This window comes from Fukomys damarensis, unplaced genomic scaffold (assembly GCF_012274545.1).
Source record: "Fukomys damarensis isolate Sample0158 unplaced genomic scaffold, DMR_v1.0_HiC HiC_scaffold_5, whole genome shotgun sequence".
Classification (NCBI taxonomy): domain Eukaryota; kingdom Metazoa; phylum Chordata; class Mammalia; order Rodentia; family Bathyergidae; genus Fukomys; species Fukomys damarensis.
Genome location: NW_022900917.1, coordinates 53,943,264 through 53,953,156, shown reverse-complemented (window position 1 = coordinate 53,953,156; position 9,893 = coordinate 53,943,264). Strand labels below are relative to the sequence as shown.

Sequence of the window (9,893 nt, the reverse complement as noted above, 5' to 3'; positions counted from 1 at the left end):
GGCTCCGCAGGTGTCCACAGCCGAGCCACTCAGGGGCGTGGCGGAAGGCGCGGGAGGCTGGTGCAGTCCGGCCCGGGCCACTCCCTGCGCGCCAGGGCAAGCCTCTGTCCTCTAGGAGCGGGCGCGCGATAGAGATCCCTAGGGAAACTCCTCGGAGTGAACGATCTGGTCTCCCTACGGGGCGCCGAGTCCCGCAGAAATGATGCATGGGCTTCGGCCCTGTCCTCTCTGAGGCCAGCGACCGCTGCCCTCTTTGGTGGCCCCGGGTAAGATAGTGACGTCGAGCGGCCTCAGTAGCGGCTGGTGCTCAACCTCCCGCAGAGCCGGGCTGCTCTCACCCTGCAGCCCAGCAGTCTAATGCCTTCGCCGAGAGGAAGCGGGAGTTATTTTAAGAATTCAGAGGTTGCCTTTCCTTCGCGTTGGGGGAAGGGTGCGAGCTCCAGTTCCCACTTTCCCAAGTTATCTGGAAAGGCTGTGGCGGCGTCTCCGTGCTGTCTATGTATTTGTAATGCTCTTTCGAACAACCCCACCGCCCTTGTGTCAGGGCTTGTGCTTGTGTCTGCATTGTGTGTGTGTGTGTTTCCAAATCCATCTAACTTCTTCCAGGTTGGAATCTAGGCCTTGCAGTTTCCCAGCTGTGTGAAATTCCTTGTTTGGGTCTTCTCATTTTTGAGAGAGCTTAACTCCCGCCAGGGCTATTTAGTACACAGAAAGACATTGGAACACGCTGAGCATTCTGTAAACACTGCTGTTATTGTTTATTGAAACGAATTTTATCTATGAATAAGAGGCTTCTTGGTTCTTGTGTTTTGGTGATTTTAAACCTAAGACTACATGTTTGATTTAACATCTGACCTTACTGGAAAATCTGCTTAGTAATTATGTGAGGGAATTTGCTGCCCACAGCAGACCCAGAAATCCAATGCCCCTAAGAACTAGCCACTAACGATGTTGGATTCCTTGTTCTTGCCTGCTCCCGGGTGGTTGTAGGGGTGTTTTCTCTGTGCAGACAGTGCCTGTAGCATTTGCTTGGGGGAACAGGCTCAAACCATTCAGAGATCACTAAGTCCTTCCTAAATCACCCTGCTGGTAAAGGATGGGATCCAGCTAGAGGATCCAGTCAGTTCTTCCTTTCTAGTTTGAAGGTAAGGAGGCAAACATTTTGTGACTCAAAGAAATTTAAGTGGATTATTAGAGCTCTTTGGGCCTCTTTGGCTAGAGATGAGGTAACTCTGCTGAGTGAAGGGTAGAGAGCAGTAGATATGAAGGAAGAGAAGACAGAAGCCAAGAAACCTGAGTTGGTTTCTTTGTCCTTGTGTCATACTGTGATTTGGGATAAGCCTCTTGGACCATTTACTGAGCCAATGTTTCATTCACAGCGGAATGGTAGTTAGATTGTGATTTGTCTGCATGTATAAACTGCATTCACCACTTACAAGGGAAGCACCATCGCAACAGCCTTACCTGCCTTGTCCAAAATGACAGCTAAGTGCCTGACACATACTAGATACTCATTGAAGATTACTTGGAAGAAGAGAGACCTGCCAAAGACATCTAGAGATGAATAAACTGGGCTGTGGGCCAGGGATTTAGCTCAGTGGTTCTACTGCCTGCCTCTCAAGCACAAGGTCCTGAGTTCGATCCCCGGAAACAAAAACAAACAAAAAAAAAAAAAAAAAAAAAAAAGAAACTGAGCTGGTTCCTAAAGCATTTGAGGTTTTCTGGCCCTTTCTGGCTTGGTCCCTATAGTGGTGATTTGAGGGAATGTGTTGACCAGCTTTAGTGTTCTAAATGGGAATCTGTTCAGGACCATTCTTTGATCAGCATTGCTGGGAAAGAGATCTTAATGAGGAGCATTAAATGTCTCCTGCTAAGGTAGCTGCCCTCTACTTCATCTTAGTATCTTTGATGTTGCAAAGATAATGTGGTGACTTTGTAGGATCCATCTTCTTCGTATGTGTAGTAACTTACTTTTAGCAGAAAAGTGTACCAGCATTTTCATGAATCAATGACTTTCAAAACTTTTCGTCCCACCTGTATTTGTTTTCAGGAATAAAATACCAAAATATTTGAGAATCCAGTTGATTCCCATGAATATGTAGAGTTGTAACTTAGCAAAATGAAAAGATATGACTATATACAGATGCATAGGGATTTATAAATAAGGATTCCATGTGCACATGCCCAGAGTATAGCTCCCCAGTACTAATGATATCTGTGATACATGGATTGGAGTTAACACTGAAAGGTCAATGTAATCATTAGTAGGACTTTGTTCAGTGACACGTCAGATCTTTCCTGGGCAGTTTGTGACAATATGTGTGCAATACCTTTGCTTGTGCAGGACTCTGAAACTTCCTGATCTTTTACTTCATTTCAACTTATCATGGGTCCTAGCAGGCAGGGACAGATATACACAGGGAGATTCAGGGGTTAAGTAAGACAGTCTGGGACAGTAGGTATGTATTCTGGCTCTTCTTATTTTTCTTCCTTTGAACCTGTAATAGGCACTCAGTTACTTAAAAGCAAAGAAGCAATTTATCATTTAATATATTGTTATGTCAGGGTTTGCAAGGGAATAGATTTAATACAGGGCAAAAAATTTATAGGATTATTTTATAATATTCACCCAAAAAGTCAAATGCAGAGGAGTGCAAGAGATTAGCTATACACTAGAGACCCAGTGAATCCAGCCAAGGGCCTGGATCCCACAGCAATAGCCCACATGAGTTCAGCTAAAGACTTAAATTCCAAGTCAGTGTCTTCCAGGAATCCAGCCAGTGGCCTAGAGCCCACGGAAATAGCTCATGTTTGTCCATATGGAGGATCTACACCAGGAAGGCCCAAAGGCCAGTGGTGGAAACCAGAAAATCTATAATGGTGGGGTGAAGGATGTGTGCCACCAGGCTAAGGGATCTATACTGGAGCCAGGAAGTGATGCTCACAGTGAAGATCAGAGCACCCCTGACAAGAACAGCAGCCATTCTCAGTGACAGTGTGGCCCTGAGCTCCTCCTCTGACCATAACAGCCAAGTTTGCATCAGGAAAACCACCTGCCGCAAGCTTCTCCTAGAAAACCGACAGCCCACGCTCTTTCCCTCCAGTTCCCTTTTTATGCAGTTGGTAACAATCCTCATGTGGATCTTCCACACCCAGACCACGTTGATTCATTTAATTCGTCTGGGCATTCCAAGTTGATCATTAATTAATCCACCAAACACATTTTAGAGATGATATGGAGAATCATGAAATAATTCTCTTTTATCACTTGGTAATTGAATTAACTGCTCAGAACATAGCAGATGTCCATCAGGCTGAATACTGTCTTCTAAAGATGAATTTCTGTGTTTTTCAGCATTGATTCCTATATTTAGGGATAAGAAGAGAGATCTCTATTAATTGCTAAGGTAACTATATGATTGCCATCCAATTGGGTCTAGTGACTACCTTAGTCACCTCATTGGTTAATTCAAAATGGCCCAAGGTATATTTGACAAAAGGACTTCCTCCACCCTCTCTCTGCTAGAAGTGCCTCTCCAAAAACACTGCCAGCCTTTGTGTGATTGTTTTCACAATGAGAACATCACTTGAGGTAAAAGCATAAAGTTAGGAGTTGGGGCCCACTGGACACATGGTAGAACAATGTTTCATTTTATGACTACTTGCTGGGTATAGGATGCTTTCCTAAGCCAATATTTCTATAAAATGCATAGGCCACCATTTTTTCAGTTTAGTGAAGAGAAGGGTGCAGAAGAGGAAGTTACTTTTTTCACTCCAAAATACCGAAATATTTCTTACAACTGTCTAGTTTCCTGACACTTACGTTGTGAAACTCTGAGTGTACTCTATCATCATTTCTAAAATTTATTTTGAGTAAGTTCCTATTTTGAGGGAGACACCCAAGTATAGAAAATTGTATGGGAATCTACCAATGAGGGATTAGAAATTTTGTAACAGGCCAGTTCAGAGATTTGGGTCTTCTCTTGTTTTTGGTTTGAATTAGCTGAAAAACCCTCTTATAACTTAGAATAGCAAGTTTAAATAATTAAATTAAGAAGGGTTACCTGTGCTGACAAGTTCAGGGGCCTATAATACCTTTTTATTCTTCATTCTTGGGTTTCTCCTTCACATTGATTCTATATGTCTTCTTCCTTCTCACTGAATAAGCTGGCAACATTCTTTATTTTCCACAAAGCTATTTCTTAGAAATTGTATTTATAATCAGGAGTAGTAGGACACTTCCAAAGTGATGTTTATTTCACTGTGTTTTATTACTCCTCAACATATTTCCAATACTCCTTCTCCATTTCCCTTTCGGTCTCTTTTTCTCCCATCTTACAAATACTTCTGCAAATCAGGGACTGATACGATCTGAGTTGGCCAATTATGGGTAGAGAGGTTAGCCTCATTCTTTTAAATTCATTCATTATTCACATACTGAGATCCCTAAATGATGTCCTATGAAACCACACACAAGGAAATAAATGTACACAGTGCCTTTGAGTGGCAGTTTCCTAATGGTCTAGACTCTTCTGTTGTAGAAAAAAGGAGTAGTAGAAAAGTGAGTTGTAGAAAAAAGAGAAGTCTTCACAGGTGTGTAGCTCAGAGGGTCTTCGAATTTGTCTCATTTCCTTTTCTGCACTTCATCCTTCAAAGACAAATATTGTACTGACTATGTGTCCCACCTCTGTCTTCACCTATGGTGCTCACCATCCTTTATTGATACCAAACCTTATTGACTGGAAGCTCCTTGTGAACAGGTCTCTTAAATTCCCTCCTTCCCTTCTCTAGATAAAACATACAGTGGGAGCAGTCTTGACCTCTTTGCTTCCTTCTTGGGCATCTGTAGAGTTGGGTCAGCATTCACCATGCCTCCACCTGAAGCCATGCTGTCTGCCCTCTCTTTGGGCTTTGTGGGTGCCTCCCTCTTCCTGTTAATCTTAACCCCCTCAGGGTGAGGGGAATGGAGAAGCTAGGCTGCTAGAGGACCTGTGGAGAGGACCACTTCTGCTTTCCATGAGAAAGCTGTGTCACCGAGAGCAGAACTATAGCCAGAGGGAGGAGGCCCAAGGGAGAAGATGGCAAGGAAGTGATACTTCCCCCGGCCCCCAAGCCCTGCTTCTAGGCTTGAACATTTGGCTGGGCCCCACTTTCCTATCCATTCCAAGTTGTTTTTCCCTCAGATTCTTCCTACCACCCCTGTCCTGCCTATTTTCAGTTTGCAGGGAAGAGGAGAAGAATGGAAGAGGGAGGTTAAGTGAACAGTCATCCATGTAGATCCCTGTTAGAGCTCACTATGGCTACACTTGATTTGTCAGCAACAGAAAAATATACAGTTTAAAATTCTCCACTATGGAAACCATTGTGAAACTCTAAGCAGATATTTTGAAGTTTTTTAATGGGCAATATTCAAATTTCTTAATCCTAACAACACTGCGTCGGGGCTGTTTTTAAAAACGCTTAAGCCATATATGGCCCTTTAAATTTCTGGGATACAGCAATGGTTGTCAAACTTCTTAGGCTGTAAAATCAAAAATAAAACAACAACAACAACAAAATTTCTGCTGAAAGAGCACATCGAATTTGTTGGGGTCTAGAATAGTCCTTCTGAGCCAATCTAACAGGCTCCATGAGAGTGCAAAATGTGCAGAGGTGAATCCAGTGATTTTGTAAGCCTGGTCCAGTCAGACATTTATTGAACAGATACAAATTAAGGCAGGTGCAGTCCCAGCTACTTGGAAGGCTGAGACAGGAAGAATGCTTTGAGCCTGGGAGTTCAGGGCCAGCCTAGTCACCACAGCAAGACCCCAGCTCAAAAGAGTACAAAAACAAACAACAAGTGCAAATTAGGATCATCCATGCAAAAAAATACCTTATAGATGTCCCAGAAGGTACCATTCAATTATACTTTCATATGAAAATGTTTTAAAAAGCTGAATAATATTTCTGAAATAAAATATTAATATATGGGACATTTGTATAAGCTCTATGTATAAAATATTTTTATGCTGAAGTCTTAGTAGTTACCATTTCTGGATGGTGGTGAATGCTGTCTTTTTTTTTTTTTCTTTTGTACATCTTTATTTTTATTCATGGTGCTGGATCTTGAACCTGAGTCACTGCACATGCTAGGCAAGAGCTCCACCACTGAGCTGTGCCCCTAGGCTTTATCTTTATTTTTAAAAGAGCCAGTATTACATATGATTTTAAAATGATAGGATAAGGAGCAATGAAATGAAGCCAGCATGACTCCCACATTCATGCAGGTAAAAGTAATCTAAGAACTTTGGAGCCAGAGTGGCCACATAGTCAACCCTTAGTTGTCTGTGGGGGTAAGTTCCAATCCCTCTGTTAGCAATCTGGAATGCTTAATTCTCTTCTATAAAATGGAATGGTATTTGGATACCTATGTACACCCCCCATATACTTTAAATTACCTGTAGATTATTTATTGCACCTAATACAATGAAAATGCTATATAAATAGATGTTAGACTACATCGTTTAGGGAATAATGTAAAACTATGTCTGCACCTGTTCAGCACAGATGCCTTCCCCCTCCCCGGTACTGGGATGGAATCTAGGGCCTTGAGCATGCCAGGTAAGTGCTCTATTACTGAGCCAAATCCAAGCCCCAGATGCAATTTTTTCTGAATATTTGATATCTGGTTAGTTAAAAAAAAGTAGATGCAGACTGCATAGATATGGAAGGCCAACTATAATTATAAGCAAACCTACCCCAGGAGAACTGATGTGCCTAGAATATTGGACATAGAGTATTTTCTTGAAGCTTTCAGTACTATATTTGTCTACTGTTTAGTTCTCATTCTATCATTATTATTGCTGTTGTTATTATTATCTTTTTTTTTTTTTGGTACCGGGGATCAGGACCTTGAGCTTGTGAGGCAGGCAGTGGCACAACTGAGCTAAATCCCCAGCCCTAGTATTCTTCTTCTTCTTCTTCTTCTTCTTCTTCTTCTTCTTCTTCTTCTTCTTCTTCTTCTTCTTCTTCTTCTTCTTCTTCTTCTTCTTCTTCTTCTTCCTTCTTTCTTCTTTCTTCTTCATTATTATTATTATTATTATTATTATTATTATTATTATAGATTGTAGGGATTGGATCCAGGGCCTCATTCTTGCTATGTAGGTGTTATACCACTTAGTGATATCCCAGAGTACATTTTGAAAGTCAGGCAGAGTACGAGGGTTGAAGTACAAATCTGCACACGTTGTTGGAAACCTTGAAGGGGAAGGGGAAGGCCCACATACTTGGAAAAGAGGGCATTATGAGAAAGGACAGGATTGGGCCATGCAGGGAGTGCACTGCAATATTTCTGTGCTCCCAGAACTTGTAGGGAGCAGGGAAAAGGCTTGACCAACAATTAGCTTAGAGCTATAAAACCAAGTGATGGATTTTACTGCATAAAGGAAAAGGAATCCTTGGACTTTCTTACTGAGAAGCCAATTTTTTGTCATCATAGGCAATTTATTGCTATTTTTTTCATAACAAGTCATTTATTATTTAGCCAAAGAATGAAAAAAATTGACACTACTTTACTGCTTTGATGGGTGGATGATTAACTGAAAGAATCAGAGGTACTTCCCCAGAGATTAACTTGGAGCTAGAAAAACATTTATTGCTGTTTGTTATGAGGACAGAAGACTTAACCTTGTACTAGTCATCCACAGGTAGCTACTTAATACTAAATTATATTGATCTTGCCAAAATGTTTACCTGAGTCTTCTTGATGACAACAACTTTATTGAAGAAATAAGGTATTTAGAGTAGAGATCTAAATTTCTGGGGTTTGTCCTTTCTGTGCGATTTTAGAGAAGGAGAGTATGTTGTAATGCAACAACTTCATGTTGAGATTACTGTATTGTTATGATTTATAGTTATCAAAAGCATCACCATAACTTAGAATGGCAATATTTGGTGAAAACCAACTACTTGCATAATCAGGTATAATATATTGAATGTTTACCACTCAATACCTCTGAGGCACTATTCATTTTAAAGTTGAGGGGGAGACAGTATAATATGGAAGGAAAATGGACTTACAAGTTAAATCTGGATTCCTATGTGTTCCCATTATAGCTCTGGACAAATTACTTATTATTTCTTCATTTTTTTGTTCTTTTATTGAATTTATTGGTACATTTTAGGTATACAGTACAATTACATTCATTATTGGGATCTTGTACCTTTATATGACAGGTCTTGGTTCTCATTTTTTCCCCTTGTCCCCGCCCTCCCTTCACCCCCGCCTCCCCTCCCCATTTACAAACATACAATCTAGATAAACAATACAGTTACATTCATCATTGGGATCTTGTACTTTTACATAATAGGTCTTACTTCTCATTTTTTCCGTTTGTCCCTGTCCTCCCTTCACCCCCTCCTCCCCTCCCCATTTACAAACACTTAATTTCCATTTTTTCACTTCCTCATATTTTTTTCCTCTCCTTTACTACCTTTCCCCCTCCCTTCCCACTTTCCCTACACCTTTATCCCTCTTCCTATTTCACATGGTCGATTATCTCATTAGGATCCTATGTACTATTATAGTTTTTCACACCAGAGAAACTATTCGGTATTTACACATGTGTGACTTATTTATTAAGCAGCAAGTAAATGTATGAAAAACTGTTCCACATCTCTGGTCATTTGAGAGATGCAGATGAAAACAACACTGAGATTCCACCTTACCCCACAAAGAATGGCTGCTATCAAGAAATCAAACAATAACAAATGTTGGCAGGGTTGTGGGGAGAAGGGAACCCTTCTCCATTGTTGGTGGGAGTGCAGACTGGTGCAACCACTATGGAAATCAACATGGAGATACCTCAATGAGCTGGGACTAGAGGTTCCATTTGACCCAGCCATCTCTCTGCTGGTATCTTTCCAAAAGAATTAAAGGAATCATACCACAGTGATGTATTCACACCTGTGTTTATAGAATCACAGTTTGTAATAGCTACAACTTGGAAACAGCCCATTTGCCCATCAGTTGGAAACTGGATAAAGAAGATGTGGTTTTTCTATAAAATGGAATACTACTCAGCCATAAAGAATGAGAAATTAGATTCATTCATAGGAAAATAGATACATATTGAGGATATTTCTTCATTTATAAGATGAAGATGATAATACCTATCTTTCAAGTTTGTGATAATGATCAACAATTTATGTATAATCTTTAGCACTGTTTCCAGTGCACAGTAGGTGTGCAATAAGAAGTAGCTGTTTTTAGTACTAGACTATCCACTAGACTGTTTTTATTACTATTCTTCCTCTTAGATGGGAGGAACTCTTATTCTTTCCATCAACAAGCAGATACAGAATAAGGAAGGTCCAGAGTCTAGTGGGGGAAGGCAGGCACCACCCATCCTCCCTAGCACAGTCTCTGTGTGATGGAGCATTAGTTTCTTGGTGAATTGAACTTCTGATCTGCATACCTCCAAGTGCCAGGAACTGCAGAGAGACCAGCACCTACAGTTAGAAATGTGGTCTCTCACTCAAACATACCCTAATTAGAGAAGACATAGGAACATCAAGTGTGTGGATAGTGCTTTCTTAGATGTGTGTACAAAGAGTTCTGCATGCAGCAAGAAAGGGTGGATAGTGAGATCAGGGAGCTCCAGCCAGTTTTAGAAGAAGGAATTTTCTAGTTGGAGACCTTCAAGGGAAAAGCAAAGACACAAAAGAATAAATAAATATGAGGCTTTGGACTTGTGGAGTAATAAGCAAATTCATTAAATGGACTTCCCTGACTTGAAGTGATTTGTAACACAGGGTAGGTCATTGGTAGAATCAAATGTGGCACTGTAACAGCTATCTTTTGTCTTTTCTTCTTCTTCTCCTTCTTCTTCTCCTCCTCCTCCTCCTCCTCCTCC

At 40.9% G+C, this 9,893-nt stretch overlaps 1 protein-coding gene across 2 annotated transcripts in view; it reads left to right on the top strand.

The window, feature by feature from the left end:
* The first annotated feature begins 89 nt into the window (after positions 1-89).
* Lyn (LYN proto-oncogene, Src family tyrosine kinase) overlaps positions 90-9,893 on the top strand; it is a 111,380-nt gene continuing 101,576 nt past the window's right edge. For both annotated transcript variants that reach the window (XM_033760727.1, XM_010611122.3), the window contains exon 1: positions 90-266. The gene's annotated coding sequence lies outside the window, so the exon portion shown is untranslated. The remainder of the gene's footprint in view (positions 267-9,893) is intronic.